Source organism: Chiloscyllium plagiosum, unplaced genomic scaffold (assembly GCF_037043375.1).
Source record: "Chiloscyllium plagiosum isolate Xiang-an unplaced genomic scaffold, Cpla_swu_hap1 HiC_scaffold_13, whole genome shotgun sequence".
Lineage (NCBI taxonomy): Eukaryota > Metazoa > Chordata > Chondrichthyes > Orectolobiformes > Hemiscylliidae > Chiloscyllium > Chiloscyllium plagiosum.
In genome coordinates, this window is record NW_028270151.1 from 50,948,768 (window position 1) to 50,974,100 (window position 25,333).

General features: G+C 40.6%; 1 protein-coding gene across 9 annotated transcripts in view; it reads right to left on the bottom strand.

Moving 5' to 3' along the window:
* Positions 1-25,121, bottom strand: part of naaladl2 (N-acetylated alpha-linked acidic dipeptidase like 2) — a 1,006,049-nt gene extending 980,928 nt beyond the window's left edge. For 6 of the 9 annotated variants that reach the window (XM_087993578.1, XM_043702223.2, XM_087993582.1 and 3 more), the window contains exon 1: positions 25,032-25,121. The gene's annotated coding sequence lies outside the window, so the exon portion shown is untranslated. The remainder of the gene's footprint in view (positions 1-25,031) is intronic. The other 3 variants (XM_087993577.1, XM_087993579.1, XM_087993580.1) reach the window with 3 other exon arrangements.
* Positions 25,122-25,333: the final 212 nt, after the last annotated feature.

Below are 25,333 nucleotides of genomic sequence, written 5' to 3' on the forward strand. Positions count from 1 at the left end.
GTCTTCCTTCAGTAGCCCTTGCAGGGGTTTGTGATCCATTGCTATGGCAAATAGGTTCTGGTGGAATTTCCTCACATCAAAGGTAACCATGAAACTTTCCTTCTTTATCTGGGCATTCAGCATCAGCCAAGGTCTGGAAAGCTTACGCTATCAGGGGTTCCTCTCTGTTGGGCCATCGGTGAGCAAACACTGCCCAGTACTGTCTGGGGAGGTATTGCACGTCAGCACTACCTCTCGCTTTGGATCATACTAGGCCAACAACTTAAATGACGATAGCAATTTTTACAGTTCTCTAAAGGCTGCCTCTTTGTTTTGCGAACATTTCCAAGGCTGACCATTTCTCGATAGCAGGTATAAGGGTGCCAAGACAGAGGCCAGGTTACAGATGAATTTTCTGTAATAATTCACTAAGCCAAGGAAAGACCTATGCTCTGGTACAGTTGTGGGAACTAGGGCTCCTTTGATCACCCTCTCTTCCTCTTCCAACAGGTGTAGCCCAGTTTTGTTGACTCTAATCCAAGTAGGTCACTTGGGGGTGCCTGGAACACACATTTTTCCCATCTTAAGGTGTATGCCCACCTGGGAGAAATGTTTAAGCACAATGTACAAGTGTTATTTTTGATCTTCCCTGTTATTAAGTAGATAAATGGCACCCTCGAGTAACCCTTATAAAAATATTCTCCATGGTCCATGGGAAATGACCACAGGCTGATGATAGCCCAGATGGCAGTCTTGTATATCGATGTAAACCTTTATGGGTTTTATTTGTAACTTACTTCTGGGACACCACTCCAGTCACAATTGCAGGTAGGCATGGCTCATGTCCAGCTTCATAAAGGACAACCCCACACCAATCTTGCGTACAGGTCCCCTATGCGAGGGATTGGGTATATATCCAGCTGCAAGAAACAGTTTACGGTATGCTTAAAATCCCCACAAAGGTGAACTGAGCCATCAGGCTTCACAATTGGTATGACTGGTGCCACCCATTCTGCAGACTGCACTGGTTTGATTTTCCTTAACTGTCCAGGCTCCTGATTTCTGCCTCTACTTTCATTCACAAAGCAAATGGCACCGGGTGAGCTGTGCAAAATCTCAGAATTACAGCCTCAACAGAGGAAATTCTCATCAGGTTATTTTTTTTTCCCCCAGACTGAGGAGATTATAAATTCCCTGCTTGGAGGAGATTCGGAATAATATTTTTTTTCTTTTTTTTTTTCCCTTTCGCCCCCTGCACTACTGCCACTTATCCTTTCCCCAGCACCCATATTGTGTGTAAGATTCTGAATTATTTTCATCAACCAAGGCTTTCCTGATTGGCCCAGGTTAACAACTCCAATCAAAAACCTTGTGATTAATGAGGCCAACCTGTTTCAATCACTACAGAACATTTCCATTCCTCCTTTCCTTTGCTTTTGTGATATCCCACATTCCTGGAAAAACATTATTTCTGATGTACTTGTACAAAGTCAGAATGTTAACTGAATTTTACAAAGAACAAATGCAAAGAAAAGTCCAGCAGAAGAGACGACCTTCGGCCTATCAAATGTATGCTGACACATGATGCCTTTCTAAACTGAAAGCGTTTTGCCTTTATCTAGTCCACAGCCTTGTACCTTTCAAGATGCCTCTGAAATGTTGCAATTGTATCTGTTTCCACCACTTCCTCTGGCAGTACAATTCCAGGCACTTACTGCCTCTCTGTTTTAATGAATGCCCTTTTTCAGAAATACTGAAGTCAACTGTAGCTCCTTCCAAAGTTGGGTGATAATCAGTCATTATGAACTGAATTTTTTTTTTGGAGAAATCCAGAAAAATAAACTTACATAGACTGCAGCCCTTAATCATTTGTGCCGAGTTCTTTGGAAGCTTTGCCCAAGTGAAGGCAGGTGTTAGTTTACAATTTGGTTGGTCTGCCAAGTTTTACAAAAGCATCTCAACTACTACGTCATAGTTTAAGGATAAGAGGTAACCATTTTAGAACTGCGATGCAGAGATATTTCTTCACCCAGACAGTGATGAACCTGTGAAATTCACTTTCACAAAAAATTGTTGAGCCTAAGACATTATATATTTTCGAGAAGGAAGCTCATGGCTAGAAGAGTGAAGGGATACAGGGAGGGCAGGATTAAAAGGTCTTGAGCTTTATGTTTAGCTACGATTGTACTGAATGATGGAGCAGATTGGAGGGATCGAAAGTACTATTCCTATGTTGATATGTTTCTACTGTTTGATTTCTATGTCAAACTCAATTACTAATGGAAGTTTTCACTGCTATGATAGTTATTATAATGTTCATATTTTCACACATATCTTTAAATTCAAAATTGGCAAATTTCCTCTCATTGTAAATTAGAAACTTAGCAGGTCCTCCATCTTGTTCCTATCCATTTCTCCATTATTGTGTTCACAACCAATTATTTTCTTCACTATATCTGATAATGGATTGGTTAAATCCAGCTGCTGCATCTATTATCTGAAGTATGAAAAATTTATTTTTCCCTTAGCCCTACCTTCATGAGACTTTAATGATATGGTAATGGATGACCTCTCGTACTCAATTATGGCGTCCTCCTATATTTTCAACATTTATAACTGATCTTTATAACAGGTTTAGTTCACTCATTGTCCCTTACTCCTGCACTCTTTCATAGAATTTTTAACCAATGAGATGAAATGCCAAACTTCCAATGTTGTTTTAAGACTGTTAGTTTTTGTTTTGCTTTTAAGTTTCTTCCATAACGCCATGGTAATTCTTTAACATATTGTTTAGAGAAGTTAGGTTTTGGTAAAGCGATATGGTTATATGCAGATCATATAAACTTTAAAAACTGCTGACTTCCCAAAAATAATTGCTTGTCATATTTAATAGCCAATTTTATTTGAGTCTCTTTCATGGACAGTCAGTTCAAATGCAAGAGATACCACATCTGTGCTGATAAAGTGGTCTAGCCTGGAATTACCACTCTTTCCTTTTTACTTTACCAAATCTCAAGTAGTAGTGACCTAGCCTTACTTTCTTTTTATTATTTAGAGCATCGAAGTAGCAGTTTAACCAATTCACTCCACATACTGTCCAACAGAAGACAATTAATTGCACATTAAACAAAACATTCATTACTGGGTTGAAGGTCCTTGGGACCAGTACAATTCCTTTTGTCTGATCAGTATCACCCTCTTCTCATTCTCAATGTTCCTGTGCTGTGGGTCATTTGGAAAAACTCATATCTTTCAGAAAACTCAATGCCTAATGACATTTAGAGTTGTATCTAAAACATCTGTTGATCATTCTCCTGACATTCCTGGGTTCATTCCCCAATTTTGTGTTGTCAGACATAATTGTCAAGTGGGTCTTAATCCTGAATCCTTTTTATGATGATTTTTTTTGACACTCATGCCCTATATCTGGACAGTCTCACATTGCCACTACTGTGAATCCTCCATTTGTACTTCTGCTGATTGTCCCATTTGTGCCAATGTGACAATAAATTAATGTTTTACAAGGAAACGTTAAGAGTTTCTGACATCTGTTCCAAAAGTGTGATTTTTTTTTCCCCTGAAAATGTTACTCCTGCTTATTCTAGCTGTCTAACCACGATCAACACCTTTATATATCCCATCAAATTAAAAGGAAGGAATGAATTAGGAACTAATCAAGAAGAATGCAGCAAAACTTAAAACAATATCCAGACTTCAGTTGACAAATGACATTCATGCCACACAAATGCAAGGCAATGATCACTTCAACAAAAGAACTTGATATTCAATAACATTACCATCACGGAATCTCCCACTATCCACACCTTGGGGGCTACCATTTAACAGAAACTGAACTGGACAAGCATATAAATACAGTGGCTTCAACAACCGGCCAGAGGATAGGAATTCTGCAGCAAGTAACTTACCTCCTTCCTCCCAAAGTATGCCCACGACCCGCAATGTTCAAGTCAGGAGTGTATTGGAATACACTTCATTTGCCTGGTTGAATGCAGCTCCAACACAAAAAAAAGCTTGACGCCATCTAGGACAAAGCCACTCCTTGATTGGCATCATATTCGCAATCATCCACACCCTTGAATGTCAACACTCAGCAGCATCAGTGCATACCATCTAGAGAATGCACTACGGTATTCACCGAAGATCCTCAGATAGCACTTTCCAAACCAATAATAATACACCGAGAAGGGCAAGGGAGCTGATACATGGGAACACCACCAGTAAGTTGCCCTCGGAGCCACTCACCATCCTAACCTGGAAGTAAATTGCCATTCCCTCAAATGTTGCTCGGTCAACATTCTGGAACTCCCTTGCTCATGACATTATGGGTCACCTACAGCACACAGACCACAGCAGTTCAAGAAGGTAACTCACCATCACCTTCACTAAAGACAGGCAATAAATGCAACTAACAGCACCTTTGTCCCATGAATCAATTAAAAAACAATTACACTCCAATATTATAAAATGTAAACTGTCAACAAAAATATGGAGCAATTTCTATATCTAATATTTATTGCAAATATTGTGTTATTGTTCATTGCTTTTATGCTGGCAAAAACACATTTTATTCTCATTATTTTTGATGAAAACAGTGCAGTTCCACATGCTATGCACCATCAAGTGTTTCCCAACAATTCAGAAAAGAAACTTAATGGACTCTTCTCTATAACACTAAACGATCTGTGTGGATTTTAAGAAAATGATTCCCTTGGAATGTTTGTATTCCCTGATATTCTTGCCTATTTCAACGAGTTTACAAACATCTTCTTTGACTACAACTAAAAATTTTAACAGCACCTTGCTTAGATATATAAATTATTTAGCAATATAAAAAGAAATAGCAAAAAGCTATAGGTGGTCAAGTTCACCTCAGTAAAAACATGGCCCTGAGGAAGGCTCAAACAAATATATTCAACCTGCTCAATCATCAATATTTAATGGATGTTAAACTCTGCTTTGACCATATTTGGCAGTTAAATGGAAACATGCAGAATACTTGCTAATTCACTAAATAAGACTTTTTTCCTTTTATAAATCAAACTACCAAAATGCCTGCTGACGTACTGTATCTTTAAAACAAAGTAGAAATGCATGTTCTGTCAATAAAACTGTGTTCTTTACATTTCTTTGTTTATAATATAAAAGCCCATTGAGAAAATAGAAACACCAGGTCAGGCACAAACAAGGGAAGCTATTTGGTCCATTCAAGCTACGGGGACTAGAACATTTACATTTGCTTACATCAGCCAACTATCCTTGTTCAACTCTTAAGTTTCAACTCCAGTACTCCAATCAGAAAAACTCCAGGTGTTTTTCACTGACTAAAATCTTGTTATAAATCAAAACTAATTTTCCACTCATAATCTATGTCCCCTGTTGTGAACATCTAATTTCATAATTCATCTGTTTTCAGAATTTGTTTTTGTTTATGAATTGAATTTGCATGTAAATAAATAGAAACACTTGGTAAAACACCCTAAAACAGACCTAGATTTACTAAAGTTCAAAGTGGAAGGCTTATTATCTTGCTGCGAAGGTGGGAAGAGGCATTTGCAGCTCGGCTTATAATAGCTATTTTGGTTCTATCTAGAAGAGTCAATTTGTCTCAAGGTAACTTGGAAAATGCCTTGACGCTGGTTTGTAAACTTGAGAAGTTTCAACTTTTCATTTAAGTTCCCAGATCAATAAAGGTAACTGTACCTGTGTAAACAAATGGGCTTTCTGGTGTAACCAAGATTGGAGAATGCAGTTGAGAAACAGGTCAGCCATGACTGAACATCAGAGCAGACTTGATGGGCCAAATGGACAAATTCTGCTCCTATATCTTATAGTCTATGGTCAAATCAGCAAGTCTGCAAAGAAGCCCATTCATATCTGTCAATGAATCAAAGGGTTGTTTTGAGGGCAAAATAATGCACTTCTATTTCTGTTGGAAAATTAACTACACAGGGTGATATATTTTGTGTTTTGCATTTACATGGACATTTTCAGACAGAAAACAGGTAGTGGCAGCTTAGAACTCCCATAATTTGCAACTCACAGAGTTGAGGGAACCAAAGAGACGAATATTAGTCAGGCCTGCACTTTAAGAAGGGAAAGTAGTAAATTTTACCATTCACTGTGCAGAATGAGGGAGAGCACTCATGCTGCATTTTGAGACAGAGGTCATGAAGAGCAAAGATATTGGATGATTGTCTAACTTGGAGCTTTAGGAAGAAACATATAGTAACCCTCACAGAAACAAGCAGATTAACTGAAGAACAGGGAGAGTTCAAGAGATGCTCCATGAAATTGTAAAGCACTTCTGGGATCACAATCAGCCAAAGTACCATGATCTTGTTCAAAGGCAGGACAATGTACGTGAGGGCATCAGAAACCAAAGGTACTCCTGATTTTCAAATCACTGAACACAAATACAATGAGGCCCAAGCTTGAGTTTAGAATTCTGCACTCAGGAGGTATTAAAAGTTTACTGAAGGGTCCCTGAGTCAAAAGTTAATGGTTGGATCCACATGAAATCTCACCTCAGAAAACTGTGGCAACACTGCATAGAAAGCAAAGTGAATTCTGGGGTGCTGAAGCATACTTGGTTGAATCCCAGATCTTGTAATGTATAAGGGAACTTTTGGTAAAATTAAGTGATTTATTTTTGACTTGAAAGATTATGCTGTTACTATGCTTAGTTTATTTTTGTAAGAAAAGGTTATTTTTGCCAAACAACATGAAATCTTCGAGACCAGTTCTTTCCACAAACAACTCAGAGCTCCAGTTTCTCTTGAGATCTTATTAGTCTCCACAGGCCTCCAACACTTTCTCTGGCAGCTTATTCCATACATGAACCACCCTATGTGTGAAAAAATTGCCCCTTAGGTCTCTTTTAGATCTTTCCCCTCTCACCCTAAACCTATGCCCTCTAGTTCTGGACTCAACCCACCCCAGGGAAAAGACTTTGTCCATTTATCCTATCCATGCCCCTCATGATTTTATAAACCTCTGTAAGGTCACCCCTCAGCCTCTGCACTCCGGGAAAACAGCCCCAGCCTATTCAACCTCTCCCTATAGCTCAAATTCTTCAATCCTGGCAACATCCTTGTAAATCTTTTCTGAACCATTTCAAGTTTCACAACATCCTTCTGATAGGAATAAGACCAGAATTGCATGCAATATTCCAACAGTGGCCTAACCAATGGTCCTGTACAGCTGCAACATGACCTCCCAACTCCTGTACTCAAGATTCTGACCAATAAAGGAAAGCATACCAAACACCTTCTTCACTGACTTATCTACTTGCGACTCCACTTTCAAGGTGCTATGAACTTGCACTCCAAGGTCTCTTTGTTCAGCAACACTCCCTAGGACCTTACCATTAAGTGTATAAGTCCTGCTAAGATTGGCTTTCCCAAAATTCAGCACCTCGCATTTATCTAAATTAAACTTCATCTGCCACTCCTCATCCCACTAGCCCAACTGATCAAGATCCTGTTGTAATCTGAGGTAACCTTCTTCGCTGTCTACTATACCTCCAATTTTGGTGTCATCTGCAAACTTACTAACTATACCTCTTATGCTCACATCCAAAACAATTTATATAAATGATGAAACACAGTGGACCCAGTACCGATCCTTGTGGCACATCACTGGTCACAGGCCACCAATTTTAAAAACAACCCTCCACCACCACCCTCTGTCTTCTACCTTCGAGCCAGTTCTGTATCCAAATGGCTAGTTCTCTGTGTATTCCATGAGATCTAACCTTACTAACCAGTCTCCCATGGCGACCCTAGTTGAATGCCTTACTGAAGTCCATACAGATCATGTCCACCACTCTGCCCTCATCAATTCTCTTTATTACTTCTTCAAAAAACTCAATCAAGTTTGAGACACATGATTTCCTATGCACAAAACCATGTTGACTATCCCTAATCAGTCCTTGCCTTTCCAAATACATGTACATCCTGTCCCTCAGGATTCCCTCCAACAACTTGCCCACCACTGACATCATGCTCACTAGTCTATAGCGCCCTGCTTTGTCCTTACCAATTTTCTTAAACAGTGACACCATGTTAGCCAACCTCCAGTCTTCTGGCACCTCACCTGTGACTATCGATGATACAAATATCTCAGCAAGGGGTACAGCATAGGAGGTTGAGGGGTAACCTTACAGAGGGTTATAAAATCATGAGGGACACTGGTAAGGTGAATAGCAAAACGTCCTTTCTCTAGGATTGGAGGAATTCAAAACTAGAGGGCACAAATTTAAGGTGAGAGGGGAAAGATTTAAAAGGGACCTGAGGGGCATTTTTTCACACTGTTGGTGGTGTGTGTATGAGATGAACTGCCAGAGGAAGTGGTACATGCAGGTACAGTTACGATATTTAACAGTTGTTTAGATAAGTACTTGAACAGGCAAGGTTAAAAGGGAAATGGGCCAAATGGGACTAATTTAATTTAGGAAACTTAGTTAGCATTGGCGAGTTGGACTGAAGGGTCTGTTCCTGTGGTGTGTGTGTGACTCTATGACACTATGAAATAAAAAAGGTATGTTCTTAACAAAAACCTCAGTTCAATACTGAATCACATGCTTCTGACACGAACAGATGTAACCAGTTTTACAGGAAGGCAAGACTATAGTCTTTTACAGTATATGCTCAATGAATAGTATAAATTCTGCAAGTGCCACACCTCGTGCTGCACACTAAACTGCATACATAAATTGAACTCCAATTGAATTTTATTAAAAGCAGGTATTTGCAAAATAGAGATCTTCCAATGATGCAGCAGCGAATGTAACCCCCATTACAATAAGCTGCATTTAATCAACATAATTAAAATGTGACAAGATACTTCATAGAAGCACTACAAAGCAAAAATGTGACTCAGAATCACCTTATGTTGACATTACCAATCAGAACATAATTCAGAGAACAGGGACATCACAGTTCAAAGACATCTTTCTTTCTGCAACAAACGACAGATCACAAATAATACTTTAAAAAAATGTTCTGCAAACATTTTCTTCAACTTTGTAACAAAATAATCCAGATCTACTAAAAATCAATTATACAGATATGAACATTTTAATGCTGTGTAATAAAAGATGCACTTTAACTTGTTTTGAAATGTATGAAGAAACCATTACATATGGTCATCATGTAATTACAGTATGACAGCAAGATGCAAATTGCCGATTCCACAATAGACAATTCTAGGTTATACAGGTGTTTCTAGCTTTTTTAACTTGTAACAAATCTAAACCAAACTCATGCCCAATATTTTGACCAAACTTTCTTCAAATAAATTCATTTGACATGGCCATTTCCCAGCAAACGTGACACCACACAGGGAAATTCCACTTTCTCAACCCCTCCCCCACCTCTTCACTGATGACTGCTGACAACCAGGATAAGCTGCTTGGCTTTGTATCTGTGCAAATCAGTAGAGCAATACCGTGAGCCTAGTATCTCTGGCATAGAGGACAAACGAGAAAAGGCAAACCAAGTCAGGGATGCTGTGAGCATCCAGGTAAGCACTAAGGGAGTGAGTGACAGGAAAGCAAGCAAACAGCCCAAGATGGAACCCAGTGAACTCCACGAACTGGCTGCCTGTTCCCCGCATATAAAGTACAATTGTAATACTAAGACGTGCCAGTGCACTTCCAAGTACGATGCCAAAGTGTACTGTAAATGGACTGGAGATGTGTCATGGGAGTGTGGAGAGGTCGGCATATGTCGAATGCCAGCAGTGATTGCATGGTGTGTGTGTGTGTGTGTGTGAGATCGCTGCCTATGCAGTGTGCCCTGAGATCTTGTTATCTGGTGTCCAAGATAGAGGTCCAGAGAAGCAAACAGCAAACTGGAGTCACCAGGTATTCCACTCTGACTTTCATGTTGGGAATTCACAATGACTAGTTTCGAGCTAGCATGTAGTAGAATGGGAGAGTATATATTTATGAACTGATATTAAGTAACAAAGAATGTGATAATAAGTGATAATACCCATTAATAAGTTTCTCACTACTCATAAGCAAACATTTCATCTCAGCAGCTGGATTTCAGTTGGACAATGCAATTTTTTGTCTTTGATGGGAAGAAAACCCCTCCCTCCTCACTTGATTTTGCCAAACTTCTCATCATAATCTACATCGTTCAGGACCTGGGAAGACTCTGCCCTAAGTATTGATTTGACTAGATTCAGCAAATACACAAACTGAGGAAAATAGAGCTCACTGTAAGCATGCGTGAGGTTATGCATTCAAAAAGGAGAGACTACTTTCCAAAACATGAAAAGCTAGAAAGAGTGGAGTTCAAAAAGATTTGGGGGTTCAGACACAGCGATAGCTAAAAAGTCATGAACAGGTACAAAAAATAATTAGAGACTAACAGAAAACTGATACTTCTATCTATAGAAATAAAATTAAAACAGGTTAAATTCATAATGCTGCTACATAAAGCCTTGATTAGGTCACACCTGGAGTTAGAGATCAGTCTGGATATCAAGAGCTAAATTTTACCAAAAATCAGCTAAGTTAATTTTGGTAAAAACAATGGCTGCAGATGCTAGAAACCAGATTCTGGATTAGTGGTGCTGGAAGAGCACAGCAGTTCAGGCAGCATCCGAGGAGCAGTAAAATCGACGTTTCGGGCAAAAGCCCTTCATCAGGAATACAAGTAGAGTGCCTGAAGGATGGAAAGATAAATGAGAGGAGGGTGGGGGTGGGGAGAAAGTAGCATAGAGTACAATAGGTGAGTGGGGGAGGGGATGAAGGTGATAGGTCAGGGAGGAGGGTGGAGTGGATGGGTGAAAAAGAAGATAGGTAGGTAGGACAAGTCATGGGGACAGTGCTGAGGTGGAAGTTGTTCCAGCCTCCAACCCTCCTCTAAGTTAATTTTGGGGAAAAGTGTTCTCTCACTGAGCTCTAGAAACTTAGCTTATGCAATTCTCCACTGCAGACCTCATTATGTACGTACTACATCTCTAACACTATTTTGTTCTCACCAGAAGCAGATACTCACCACTGCCAGGCCTTTCAGCATTTTCACCAATGGCATCATGTTTAAAACTCAACTGTTTACCAGGTCATTTGTATCCAATCACAAATAGCCCAGAGTATACATAGTGGGAGGAAACGAAAAGGGAACAGCATCTGAGGGTGCATAAGGGGCACGGTGACTTTGTCTTGGAAATAGAAGAGCACATGCTAAATGTATTGTGATGTTTTATCAACTGACATTGTAACTGCAGCTACAAGAATTCAGTTATAGTCCTTTGCAACATACAATGTTAGAACTCTGGCTAAGGGAGTGCCACTCTTTGCCCAATGTCCATGTGACTGAACATTTCTTTGTTCAATGTGGGAGCATCAAACATTTGGCTTTTTCTGTTGTTCAGTAAAAGTTAAGAAAAAGACAACAAAAAAAAAACCCAAGCTCTGCTTGCTTCTGGGAACAAACAGCAATTGCTTGCCTTTCAAGCAACATCAAATTTTACAGTCAATGAGTGATCACTTCACCCGAACGGGCAACAATTAAATACTGCCTGGCTTGATGTGTTCAACTGTGCACCGCTCTATCGTGCCAAAGGTGATGTTTCCCATTGTTCATTGTCCTGATCTTCTTCCTTGGAAAAACTGCTGCCACTCTCCCAGCTCGAAGGAAATTCAAAGTTTGCGGCATAACCCATAAACATCCCCAACCCAACTCAGAGACTGATCAAAGCATCAGAAATTTATCTTCAGAAGGCCTATATCTGCTCCATAATGGTACTATGGGGGGCATTGCAACTACACTCTGTTTCAGCTAGAAACTGTTTAATGGTCCTGAAGATGGGTTACACCCAAAACATCAACTTCTCCACTTCCTGATGCTGCCTAGCCTGCTGTGTTCTTCCAGCCTCCTGCCGGTCTATAATGGAGTAATCAGTCACAGTTGCAGAAAGCAGCCTTTGTCTCCCGATAACCATCCTTGTAAAGCATTTAGCCTTTGAAATTAAGCAGGATGAGAGCTCTTAGTAATATAGGCAGGAATAGTAGCTTCCAAGGGTACCTTGTGCAGATTCCTAACATGTGATACTGATTATTCCAAATAACTTGTGTACTCGCCAGATGGAACACTATTCTGTTGATGAAATTAATATTAACGATATGCAGCTGTCAACAAGGTGATAGCTGCACTAAGTTTTTCTGCAACTAGCTGTTTCCAAGAATCTACTGGCAACCCATAAATGTTTGAAAGTTGTTACTGATGTAACTTGTGCTAGATCACACTGCTTCATCTCATTTCCCCATGGTGGGATTAGCATTGTAACCCAAGTAGAAGGCATAGCTGGCATCCCCACCAAATCAACTCAAGGTAGGCAGCATTTCTTACAAGAATATGTTGGCAAATAATTATATTTCACAATAAGATACAATCAGCTCCATGCCCTTGTGTAGCCTATGAAACTTTGTATCCTCTTTGCTGCATGCAGCTGATACTGCTAAGTAATCTCGACGACTCCCAAACCTTCTTGCTCGCTGTTCCATCCAACTCTTTCACTTAAGTCTTCATCTCTGAACCTTAGAAGCCCTGGACCTAGACTTTTGAAATACCAATTATCATGATGAACTATCCTCCCATCGAAGCCAGGTGCTATGTATGTCAACAAACCTTCCCACAGTAGTCCATGTCCTCTAATGCACCACTAGATGTTAGGTTGCCTCCTTCAGAATTTTTGTCTCCATTCCTGACTATTGAACTCCTCCTTAGTACAGTGGTGCAGCCTGATTATCTGCCTTTATTTTCAGTGAAAGGACCGATGGGACTAAGCTTGGGTCACACCTTCCCCTGACTTGGTCAGCACTGAATAATGACTGACCAGGCCACTAATCAATCTCTGTACAGCTCCCCAACTGACTTACCTTTAATCCTCATGTCGTGCTGAATCAGGACTGACTACAGCACACTTCCTGGACTGAAAATGTGTTGCTGGAAAAGCGCAGCAGGTCAGGCAGCATCCAAGGAACAGGAGAATCGACATTTCGGGCATAAGCCCTTCTTCAGGAATTCCTGAAGAAGGGCTTATGCCCGAAACGTCGATTCTCCTGTTCCTTGGATGCTGCCTGACCTGCTGCGCTTTTCCAGCAACACATTTTCAGCTCTGATCTCCAGCATCTGCAGTCCTCACTTTCTACACTTCCTGGACTGTAATGATACAGAAACTCTAATGTTGTCCACCTCAAGAGCCAACTGTCCCTCTCCAAGCTCCTGGATCAAGATGGGACAGTGCCGTGACTGACTGACAACAGTCACCAGGACTTGATTAAGGACTAACATGTTGGGATGAGAGACACTGCCATTTGGCTGAAACTCTTGCAGTGTGTCTGCCACCTATGATCTTGGCACAGGCTGTGGTTATGACAATGATATAACATATTCATCAGCAACATAGCCATGTACTTGATTGATCACTGCTCACAACCATGACGAGCTGCCTGGCTTTTTGTCTGCATTAAAAGGAGAGTCAGATCTACTGTGAGCCTGTACATTCTGAATGAACAAGCAAAGTGCAAATAAGGCAAGAAAAGGCAGTGATGTTGACAGTATTCAAGTGGCACAAAGTGAGTAAACAGTAAGAAAACATGCAAAGCACTCTGAAGTAAACCCTGCTCCTATGCAGGAGAGGAGTACCTAGCCCTGTCTGTTCAGAAGCCTGGTAGCATCATTATAATGCAAATTGTCAGTGTATCCCACAGTGCAGCATATTTTAAGTAAGCTGGAAATGTGTCAGGTTGATGTGGTGAGGCTGGTACATATTTTATGCCAACCTCCATGGGCAGGGTATGCAGGCAGATTCTGTAGTGTTTGGGACTGTTGATCATAATTCAGACAAACAAGCAGTAAGCTGGACTCGCAACATCCCTGCTCTGACTTTCACACTGTAAATTCTCCCTGCCTTGTATATAGGACAATAGCAAGCTGCATATAAATGTGTTCAGAATAAGGAATAATAAGGTAATAATGCATGCAAATAAGCCTCATGCTGCTAACTCAAGATTTTCATTTTGTTGCTCAAACCTGGGGTGGTAAATCAGACATTTTCTCGACACTGAGAATCTAATGTTTTGGATTTCTCCATATTTTCCCCACTGATGCTATCACTGCCCAAGATGTTCAGAGGTTGCAAGAATTCCACCACGCAATGTTGAACAAATATAAGATCTAAGACATAAGGCAAAGTTACTAGAATACTACCTGGACTTCAAATGTAAAATTATGAGAAGACATTGCAAAAATCAGGGTATCCCCTTGAGCTGAAAAGATTAAGAGGTAATTTGATTGAAGTTTTCAAGATATTATAAATAATTTATTTTAAAAAATACTATTTCTGTGGCTGTAGACTCTAAGACCAGATAGCGTAGTCTAGAAATTAGAGCCAGACCTTTCAGGACTATGTATAGTACCTGTAGTTCTACACACTAAATGTGATAGACTTTTGGAATTGTATACGGTTGTTGCTCGATCGATTGATCATATTAAATCTGGAATTGACAGATTTGTTAACCAAAGATATTGAAGGATATGGGACAAAGACAAACAAGTGGTTTTATATCACAGATCAGCCAGCCTTCTGCATATTTAATATGGAAATAGGCTGAAGAGCCTATTCCCCACTTTCCTAAGTTCCTACAAATACAAACAAGTTCAAGAAATTCCTCCATAAGTGAAAAAAGATGAAGTGACCAGTATTCACATTTTATGCATCCTGAGTTAGTGGAGTTCATCTGTTCATGCTTGGTTTTGTATTATGTAAATCTATCTGAACAGAGGAAATGCCAGAACAACAACTTGTAATTATAAGATTAAAAACCCAATTCAAAATGATGCAAATATTTCTTTTAAATGCATATGTTAAATGCATACAAAACACATAGGAATTTCAGGCAATATTGAAAATTTAAATATTTACCTTCCAGGGAAAGGACCAGATGGTGAAAGTTTAGATTAGTCAAGAAATAGCAAAGATTCACAAGGATCGATGCTGGGTCCACGACTTTTCATCATTTATATAAATGATTTGGATGTCAGCATAAGAGGTGTACATAAAGTTTGCAGATGACACCAAAATTGGAGGTGTAGTGGACAACGAAGAGGGTTACCTCAGATTACAACGGGATCTTGATCAGATGGGCCAATGGGCTGCGGAGTGGCAGATGGAGTTTAATTTAGATAAATGTGAGGTGCTGAATTTTGACAAAGCAAATCTTAGCAGGACTTAAACACTTAATGCTAAGGTTCTGGGGAGTGTTGCTGAACAAAGAGACCTTGGAGTGCAGGTTCATAGCTCCTTGAAAGTAGAGTCACAGGCAGATAGGATAATGAAGGCGTTTGGTATGCTTTCCTTTATTGGTCAGAATATTGAGTACAGGGGTTGGGAGATCATGTTGTGGCTGTACAGGATACTGGCTAGGCCACTGTTGGAATATTGCGTGCAATTCTGGTCTCCTTCCTATCGGAAAGATGTTGTGAAACTTGAAAGGGTTCAGAAAAGATTTACAAAAAAGGATGTTGCCAGGGTTGGAGGATTTGAGCTATAGGGAGAGGCTGAACGGGCTGGGGCTGTTTTCCATGGAGCGTCGGAGGATGAGTGGTGACATTATAGAGATTTATAAAATTATGAGGGGGATGGATAGGATAAATAGATAATGTCTTTTCCCTGGGCTGGGGGAGTCCAGAACAAGAGGGCATAGGTTTAGGATGAGAGGGGAAAGATATAAAAGGGACCCAAGGGGCAACTTTTTCACGCAGAGGGTGGTACATGTATGGAATGAGCTGCCAGAGGAAGTGGGTGGAGGCTAGTATTGTCAAGTTTTATTTCCATTTTTAACAAGGCAGGTTGTCTTTGATTGGTCAAGGCTGAAAATGTGTTGCTGGAAAAGCGCAGCAGGTCAGGCAGCATCCAAGGAACAGGAGAATCGACGTTTTGGGCATAAGCCCTTCTTCAGGGCTTATGCCCGAAACGTCGATTCTCCTGTTCCTTGGATGCTGCCTGACCTGCTGCGCTTTTCCAGCAACACATTTTCAGCTCTGATCTCCAGCATCTGCAGACCTCACTTTCTCCTTTGATTGGTCAAGGCATTGCCTTGAGAAATGAACTACACAACGGCTGTCAGTCATGTTTTGGAGTTGAAACAAGTATAGTTTGTGTACATTTGTCTCCAAAGAATATGACCCAGTATATATTAACATACGTGGCTTCCAGTATACCCATCAGCATTTTCCTCCTTTTAACTTGAATTCATAATATCCAATCTCAATCATCTGGTACAAGATATTACATTATCCTCCAAAACACACATTCAGAAAAAGGATGTGCAAAAGCCAAGTTTCTTCAATGTTCTGTCTAAATTTCCAGAGAGAATACTTCAGGTTTTCCAAAATTAGGCATTCATTCTGGTCAAAATTCAACACCCAATGCAAATGACCTTTTTTTTTAAAAAAGGTAAAACGTTTTTTTTTATCATGATTTGGAGATGCCGGTGTTGGACTAGGGTGTACAAAGTTAAAAATCACACAGCACCAGATTATAGTCCAGCAGGTTTAATTGGAAGCACACTAGATTTCGTAGCGACGCTCCTGATAATCACCTGATGAAGGAGTGGCGCTCCGAAAGCTAGTGTGCTTCCAATTAAACCTGTTGGACTATACCCTGGTGTTGTGTGATTTTTAACTTTGTCTTTTTTATCTTTCTTGATAAACTCTATCACAAATGTCAAGAACTGATATAATCGGCACAAGTATGTGACATTCACAAAAAGTCTACCAATTATTAGCATTCTACAAAAAAATCAAACCGTAAAATTGTTGGAGATAAAATAATGCAAAGTTGCAGCACAAATAATCCAAATTCTTATGACATTAGTTATGGTGATACGGCCATCAGTAATGCTGTAGACACTAGCCCTTGGAGGCAAGCTGGAAATTTGAAATATGGGGAGGGAAGTCTGAAGTATGAAAATAGGGGAGTCTCTGTTTTATAATATGTCAAAGGGAGCACCAAGGATATAGCAATGCCTGTATGCTGTAGTTATGTAAACCTGAAAAGTGCAACTGCATAAATATACAAATTTGAATTTTCTCTTTCTACATACAATGGTAAATTAGCTGTCTCGGTAAAATTTATATTCAATCAGCAAAATTACCGTAATTTGATATCTTTTGGAAATTGAAGTGTGAGTCACTGGTTACAATCAAATAATCCATTCTCCTCCAGCCAATCATAAAATTATAAGGAATTGCCTTAGAAAACAGTTTTCACTTAGGTTAACAGTCTTTTTTGAAGTTTAATAAGCAAAATCAACTTTGCACAGTTATCGTAGTTCTGTAAATAATTGTTGTTTCAATGAGCCGCAACAACTGCATATACAAGTCAGATTTTTTTATTTCTTAGAAGATTTATCCCTTGCCCAGAGAGTTTGCCACCAGACTGTAAGACATATGGTACTAAATAAATTAAGGGACTCAAGGTGGAATAGTCAGTCAACAGCAGCAGACAGCATTGAAAAAGCAATCAACCAGACACTATTTGGAGATACAGAGAAGCACTTAAACAGTTGGGCTGACAAAATCCCATTGAGTAATGCTAAGAAATCATGTAAATGAATACAGGAACTGCTCTGCACTGTAGCAGAGCATTCTGAAGCAAGAATAACCAAGTCCAAATCTAAGATTTTATTGAGAAAGTAAAACCATGGACAAGAGTACAGAAAAGCAGTCAATTTTAGAGCTCTATTTATCATGATATATGAAATATTACCTTTTAAAGCCATATTGTTACATGGGCATTAGATGAAATGTTTATTTGGCAAGAAAAGCATTTAGCAGCTATATTCTAAACATTTCAAGTAATCCACTTCTTCTCTTGCTGGATCATTCAGAATAGATTGTCACTGCTGATCATCACTCCGCAATAGGAACATTTAGCCCCTTTCTCCAAAATAATGTATCTGCACAGCCTGCATTCACTGCTGTCTTTTGCGAAAGTGTGACAAAAAATTTCAATGTCACAAGATGAAAGAATGACATCTACAGATATACGAGAATGCAACATTTTTCATCGTACTAACAGATATGCAAATCTCTCAAAGTACAACTGATGGTAATTCACAGGAAAAGTATTTCATGAGGTCAGGAGCAATGTGCTGAACAAAGTAAATTCACGTTTACACCTTATAGAATCTTAGAATCCCTACAGTGTGAAAGCAGGCCTTTTGGCCCATTAAGTCCACACCAACCCTTCGAACAGCATTCCACCCAGACTCACCTTAGTTACCCTATCCCTGTAATCCTGAATTTCCCACAGCCAATCCACCTAACCTTCACATCTTTGGATTGTGGGAGGAAACCAGAGCACCTGGAGGAAACGCTCGCAAACACAGGGAATATTTGCAAACTCCACACAGTCAGTCAGTCACCCAAGGCTGGAATTGAACCCAGTTCCCTAGCACTGAGTAGGCAGTGCTAACCACTGAGCCACCACGTCACCCCTTAATGTGCTGGAAAATGGTTTGCCTTCTTGCTGGAATGTTAGGAGCCTGACTGCCTTTAAATGAATCTACTGGATTCAATGCTCAACAAGTTGAGAGACTTCCTATTTACACACTTGAAGTTCCACATGAACTTAGAGAGTCTCTTCCACGAGATCTCTCTCCAGACTCTGGACATGTGACTTTATCATCATCATTTTCTCGTAGACTTGTGCCGTTGACCCATGACTCCAACCAAGAGTCTTGTACACCCCAACAATTTTTGAGGGATGCTATCAGGAGCTCTTTCATCAGAGTAGGGCCACTCAAGTTTGCAAGATTGATCAGGAGGAGTGTTATGAATGAAATATGTCCTCAGCAGCAGAACAGTCAAAGAAACACCCTGTGTCTCACTGACTTTGAAAACCGAGGAAAGCAATAGCAGAAAGGGGTCACATACATCATGGTTTGGCATGTCATTGAATTCCATCAAGATTGCATGGCCAGCATCCCAAGATCCCCACATTAAATAAAGTCGCAGTGGGTTTCTCTCTGGGTCAATTTGCCGCATTCTGTAATGATGAAGAATTGTCCTTTGAGACAATTGTCTAGTCAAGAATCTGTACACACACAGACATCAGGTACATGCAACGCATGGTATACCTTTATGTCTTCCAGCAGCAGCATCTGCAACTGGACAGTGCTCTTCATGATAAGCTTCTAAGCTGTTGCCAAAATGAGGATAGGGCTCAAAAAGGTACCCTGAAAGTAAACTGTCCCATGTTCACCTGGTTGGGGAAATCATACCCAACTGGATCAGCAGCTTTGTAGTCAATGAAAGTAAATTGTAATTTTGTTTAACTTGGAATGTTAGAATACTTAATGCTAATTAAGTATTACCATTATTTAATGGTCCAGAAAGAAGAACTGCAATCGTATGAGTGAGTTACCAAGACCGAAAAATGGGTATAGTCATCCTCAGGTATGCTCACCTTGCTGGCATGGGCCAGCTAAAGAAACACATCTGGCGATAAATCTTCAAATTTAAATCAATGGCTGTAGTGACTCTGATTCCCACAGAGTTGGCTTTGCTGTCTCAAATAGAGTCTTGAATGCATTTCCTAAACTCTGCAATTGCATAAAGGATTAATGAAACCACCTACAACACAGCCATAACCAATATGCTACTAACATCAGCACCTCTGCCAAGACTCTCGACACCATTGAAGATTTTAAGGAAATGCTCTACACTGATCTTGAATTCCTGACTGCCATACAAAACAAAGGAAAGATTATCCTTCTGGGGGACTTTAACACCAAGTTGGCCATGTCTTTTACACCTGGAACAAAAGATAAGTGCAAAAACCCAATGCACAAAGCATCTTCCTACTGAGAAATTATCCTCAGTATGGTGCCATTATAATCAATACCCCCTTACAACAGAAGGGTAAATATAAAATCAAATGGTGGCATAGAAGATTAGAGAATTAGTACCTCCTACATCATGTCATAGTTCAGAACAAAGATCCACATGATGTCAGTATCATGCGATACACATGGGGACTGATGCCTACTAGACAAATCATCAACTAGCTTGATCAGTGAGGTACATTATACTAAGGTATTGCAGGTTCGAGATAAAGAAGATCAAAGTCTCACCTCAAAACCAGTGCATCTGAAGAGAGAAATTCAAAATACAGCTCAAGACCAATCAGGAAAATCTTCACACATGTAGCTTCATTCCAGAACAGAGGGATCAAATGAAGTCAGTTGCACTAGAATCCTGTGGACGAGGGTTGTTGATGTACAGTGGTAGTGTCCCAGCCTCTGGGCCAGCCGGCCACGATTCATGTCCCACCTGCTCCAGAGGTGTGTGATAACACGTATGAAGAGGTTGATTAAAAATATCCAGAATCCTATGGACAGACCATTATGTCCAAACACAAGGAGCACTGCAGGTGCAGCAGAAATTATTCTGAAATAGGTGGACTTAAAGAGCAAAAAAGAACAAGCCTTCATGGCCTAACAGAAGAACCCAATATTGCATGCAAAAAACACAGGGTTTCAACAGTTCAAGATGAACATCCAAAGACAAATCCAGAAGATAAAGCCAGAGAGATGCAAACATACAATCACCATGATGACAAGCAAATATGTTTTGAAACCATGACAGCAAGGCACCACAAGCTTTTCTCCCATGGGAACCATATTTCAATGCTTGAAAATTGTCATGACCCCTCACTCAGAGTTGAGAGAGAAAAAGAGTGAGAGTATGGCTATTGTAACTTAGTCTGAACTGCAAGGCAGCCATTAATGCCTTGGATGATATGACCCCCAAAATTTAAATCCAATTTTGTCTGTGACCCCTACCTCGAGAAGCCTTGTGGAAAGGCCCTACATGAGGTAAACAAAGGTCAACAGATAAAATCACCTCTCCGCAGCAGAAGATCTTCTGCAGATATGTTTGTGTTTCCCCTTCGGCAATTGAGTGTATGGACTAGCATCTGTGAAACTTTGGGACAGCTAAAAAAATAAACACCACCAGCAACATTCACTGTAACAACCACTGTTTTTCACAAGCTACTCTTCATGAATGATGCAGAGATGATGCGATATTTCTTTGCAAATTTTTTTTAACTCAATTAGACCTATACATATGTGTTGGGTTTTTTTCAGGTTTAGTAACTAACAAATGTGTGTTAATGCAAGAAAGCTTAGTTAAATCGACTCCTTTAAAACCTAAATTCCCTTGGTCTAGGAGAAAGGAGGGGATCTGCTTTTAAATTAACCTTGCTGCAACCAACCAAGAGGCTGAATGAACAAAGAGGGAAGCCAGTTTATCCATCTTCATCCAGATGCTTAACAATTTAGAGTATCTGGAATCGAAACAATGCAACAGAGTTTGTCTTTGTTTAAAAATAATGAAGTCGTCCGACTGTGCACTTATATCAACTCATTGCTGGGGATTCAGAATTTTTTTTAATTTAAACATTAATGGTTTTCATCAGTATTGTATCATCTTTGTACTCAAAGACGTATCAAATTTTGTCTTGAACATATTCAGCAATTTAGCATTCACAGCCCTATGAAAGATAAAAAAAATGTTCATCTTAGTCCTAAATGATATGCCCTTTTTTCTAAGACTGTGATCCCATATTCTTTACTCCCCACTCAGGAGAAATACATTGCCAGCAGCTACCCATGATACCCCTTAAGAATGTTGTATTTCGGTAACATCACCCCTCATTCTAAATTTTCCAGAGAATACATTCCACTTAATCCTTTCTCATAAGACAATTTTTTATCCAAGAAAGAAACCTGGTGAATTCTGTTGCACCCCCATGAAAGCTAGTATATTCTTCCTTAGGTAAGCACACACAACTTGCCTTCATAAAAGTGCCCAAAGTCATCTAGCACAAATCAAGGAATGAGACCCTATCAAGAATAATAATGTATGGACTGGCAGATGAATGTTTGGGTGAAGGCATGGGTCAGAACTGTTAGAAGACCAAATCAAACAATAATTTGTACATCTTTTTGCTGATAAGTGTTCAGGATTCCAATTACAGATTATGTTCTGTAAACCTCAGGGTCCAAAGCCATTAGAGAAAATAGGTCAACTTGACTCAGGAGCACTGTTTCACTACTTTTCAAGTCAATATCCACTTTTGAAGTAATTGTGAAGATAACCATGGGCACTGTTGATAGAGTTTAAAGAATTAATCAGGTCCTGAAAACAACAAAACGACGTTCAGATGCTGTAAATTCAACAATAGGAAAGGTCACATCTGTGAAAGATTCCACAATAATTACATCTTAATTGTAAAATCTAAGTGAATTTTATTATAAATCACATAAAGAACAAAGTGAAGTGGAGGTGTTTTGGATTTTTCAGTGGAAAAAGGGAAAACAGTGAACTGGAATATTAAAAAATATGCAAATCCAATATGGTAGGCATAGGAACAATGTAAGTAGTTGGAAAAATAATTATTTATTTGCACCTCAACCACATTTTGTAAAATACTTAGTTAATATTATAAATGTTTAAAGCCTGTATTTCTCTACCAGAAGAGCATTTTAAAAGTGTAGCTCAAGTTATCATGTGATGTACTGTTTCAGCACAATTACTGTGGTACAACACAGTGGGTCATGAACTACCCAGTAACAACTAGCAAACTCTTAGTTCCAATATTAACCTCTTAATTTAAATTTAAATGCCTAGATTTTCACATTCGCTTCCCCCCACATGACTTCTCCAAACAATAACAATTCTTCCAGGTAATGTAAGACATTAAAAAGTTGAGTCACCAAGCAGGGACTTATCTGACCTACCTCTAGCAAAAATGCCATCCTGTATTCCCAATTCCTCCGCCTCATCTGCTCCCAGGAGGACCAGTTCCACCACAGAACACACCAGATGGCCTCCTTCTTTAGAGACCGCAATTTCCCTTCCCACCTGCCCTCCAACGCATCTCGTCCACATCCCACACCTCCGCCCTCAGACCCCACCCCTCCAACTGTAACCAGGACAGAACGCCTCTGGTGCTCACCTTCCACTCTACTAACCTTCGCATAAACCAAATCATCTGCCGACATTTCCGCCACTTCCAAAAAGACTCCACCACCAGGAATATATTTCCCTTCCACCCCTTTCAGCCTTCCGCAAAGACCGTTCCCTCCGTGACTAACTGGTCAGGTCCACAACACCCCTACAACCCACCCTCCCATCCTGGCACCTTCCCCTGCCACCGCAGGAATTGCAAAACCTGCGCCCACACCTCCTCCCTCACCTCCATGCAAGGCCCTAAAGGAGCCTTCCACATCCAAAGTTTTACATGCACATCCACTAATATCATTTATTGTATCCGTTGCTCCCAATGCAGTCTCCAATACATTGGGGAGACTGGATGCCTCCTAGCAGAGCGCTTTAGGGAACATCTCCGGGACACCTGCACCAATCAACCACACCACCCTGTGGCCCAACATTTCAACTCCCCCTCCCCCTCTGCCGAGGACATGGAGGTCCTGGGCCTCCTTCACTGCCGCTCCCTCACCACCAGACGCCTCAGAACACTTCAACCCCAGGGCATCAATGTGGACTTCAACAGTTTCCTCATTTCCCCTACCTCACCCCAGTTCCAAACTTGCAGCTCAGCACTGTCCCCCCACCCTTCTCTAGCTTATCTCTCCACGCTTCAGGCTCTCTGCCTTTATTCCTGATGAAGGGCTTTTGCCCGAAACATTGATTTTTCTGCTCCTCGGATGCTGCCTGAACTGGTGTACTCTTCCAGCACCACTAATCCAGAATCTGGTTTCCAGCATCTGCAGTCATTGTTTTTACCTCCATGACTTGTCCTACCTGCCTATCTTCTTTTCCACCTATCCACTCCACCCTCCTCCCTGACCTATCACCTTCATCCCCTCCCCCACTCACCTATTGTACTCTATGCTACTTTCTCCTCACCCCCACCCTCCTGTAGCTTATCTCTCTACACTTCAGGCTCTGCCTTTATTCCTGATGAAGGGCTTTTGCCCGAAACGTCGATTTTCTTGCTCCTCGGATGCTGCTTGAACTGCTGTGCTCTTCCAGCACCACTAATCCAGAATATCTTTTAATACTCCTCACTCTTGCAACTAATTTCAGCATGCATTTTGATAGTGTGTGCCCGTTGAGAAGCAATTGTCAAATCGAAGTTGAACGGACAGTAAATGAATTAAGTCAATCAAAAGTCGTTGTTTAACTAGGAGCTGTTAAGCCAAAACAAAAGTCAATTTAAAAGGTGCTCTGATTTAGAGCACAGGTTCACAATCTCTCCAGCTTTCATCTGGTTTTTGCCACATGTAGAGTTAGAGGTATAGCATTACCTAAAGTACCTCGTTACTATCTGCCGCAGACAGTGTGCCTGGTGTTACAATGGCATAACTTGTTGGCACGGCTGAATGTTAGTTGTAACACGGCGTCAGTTCCAGACAGGGTGCACTTTGTCATACCTTGAGCCAGGGAAGTCTCTTTCCTACTCAAACTAGCTTTATTCACTCACTGTGCGAAAAAGATGTATTTATTAAGGTCCTAACCGTTTTTGTTTTAAACAGTGTACTCCCGTAAAGTTACGATCAACTTCACTCCTTCTAAATCAAGAAGTTTCGTGCTAACCGATCCCTGCTCCCAACACCAAACGTGAGACAACTTTGAACAGTGTTCGGGACACGCACTCCTCTCTCCGCCGCGGCCTTAAAGCCAGTGGGACAGCGGCCTCGCTTTCCCCTCCTCCACCCGCGCTGCAGACCGCCACGGCCGCTCCCGGTGGCTTTAAAACCCAGGCGAGGCTGCGAAGGTAGAGCGGCCCCGGCAATAAGAGAGGAGCTGAGCCGACAAGCGAGTGCATTGCCCCAAGCCGGAGCAGCAGCAGCGCAGGGGAACAAGACCCTCACACCTCCTCAGAGAAGATGCAGCCCAAAACCTCACACCAACTACCACTCAGCAGTCAACTCCCTCCAAGCTCCAACTCTGGGGAGGAAGCATTTTACCAACCTTCTAGGGAAAGTTGTGTAGAGCTGCCATTTCTTTTTCTTTTTTTCCGTGTTTCTCTCAGTTACTGTCCGACACACCCTTTCAATTTACTTCATTCCCTACAGCAGGTTCCCAAACTCATTCCCTCCCCTCCCACTTCAATTATTAAAAGCAGCATTAAAGGAATGGACGTGTACACAGTGCAAGCTTCAAGCAAACTCTTTGTTTAAAAAAAAACTACTTTGCACGAGTCACACAAGCAATCTATCGAGATCTTAAAGATCCAGATATTAAAAAGTCATTTAAAGTGCAGTGATTTACCG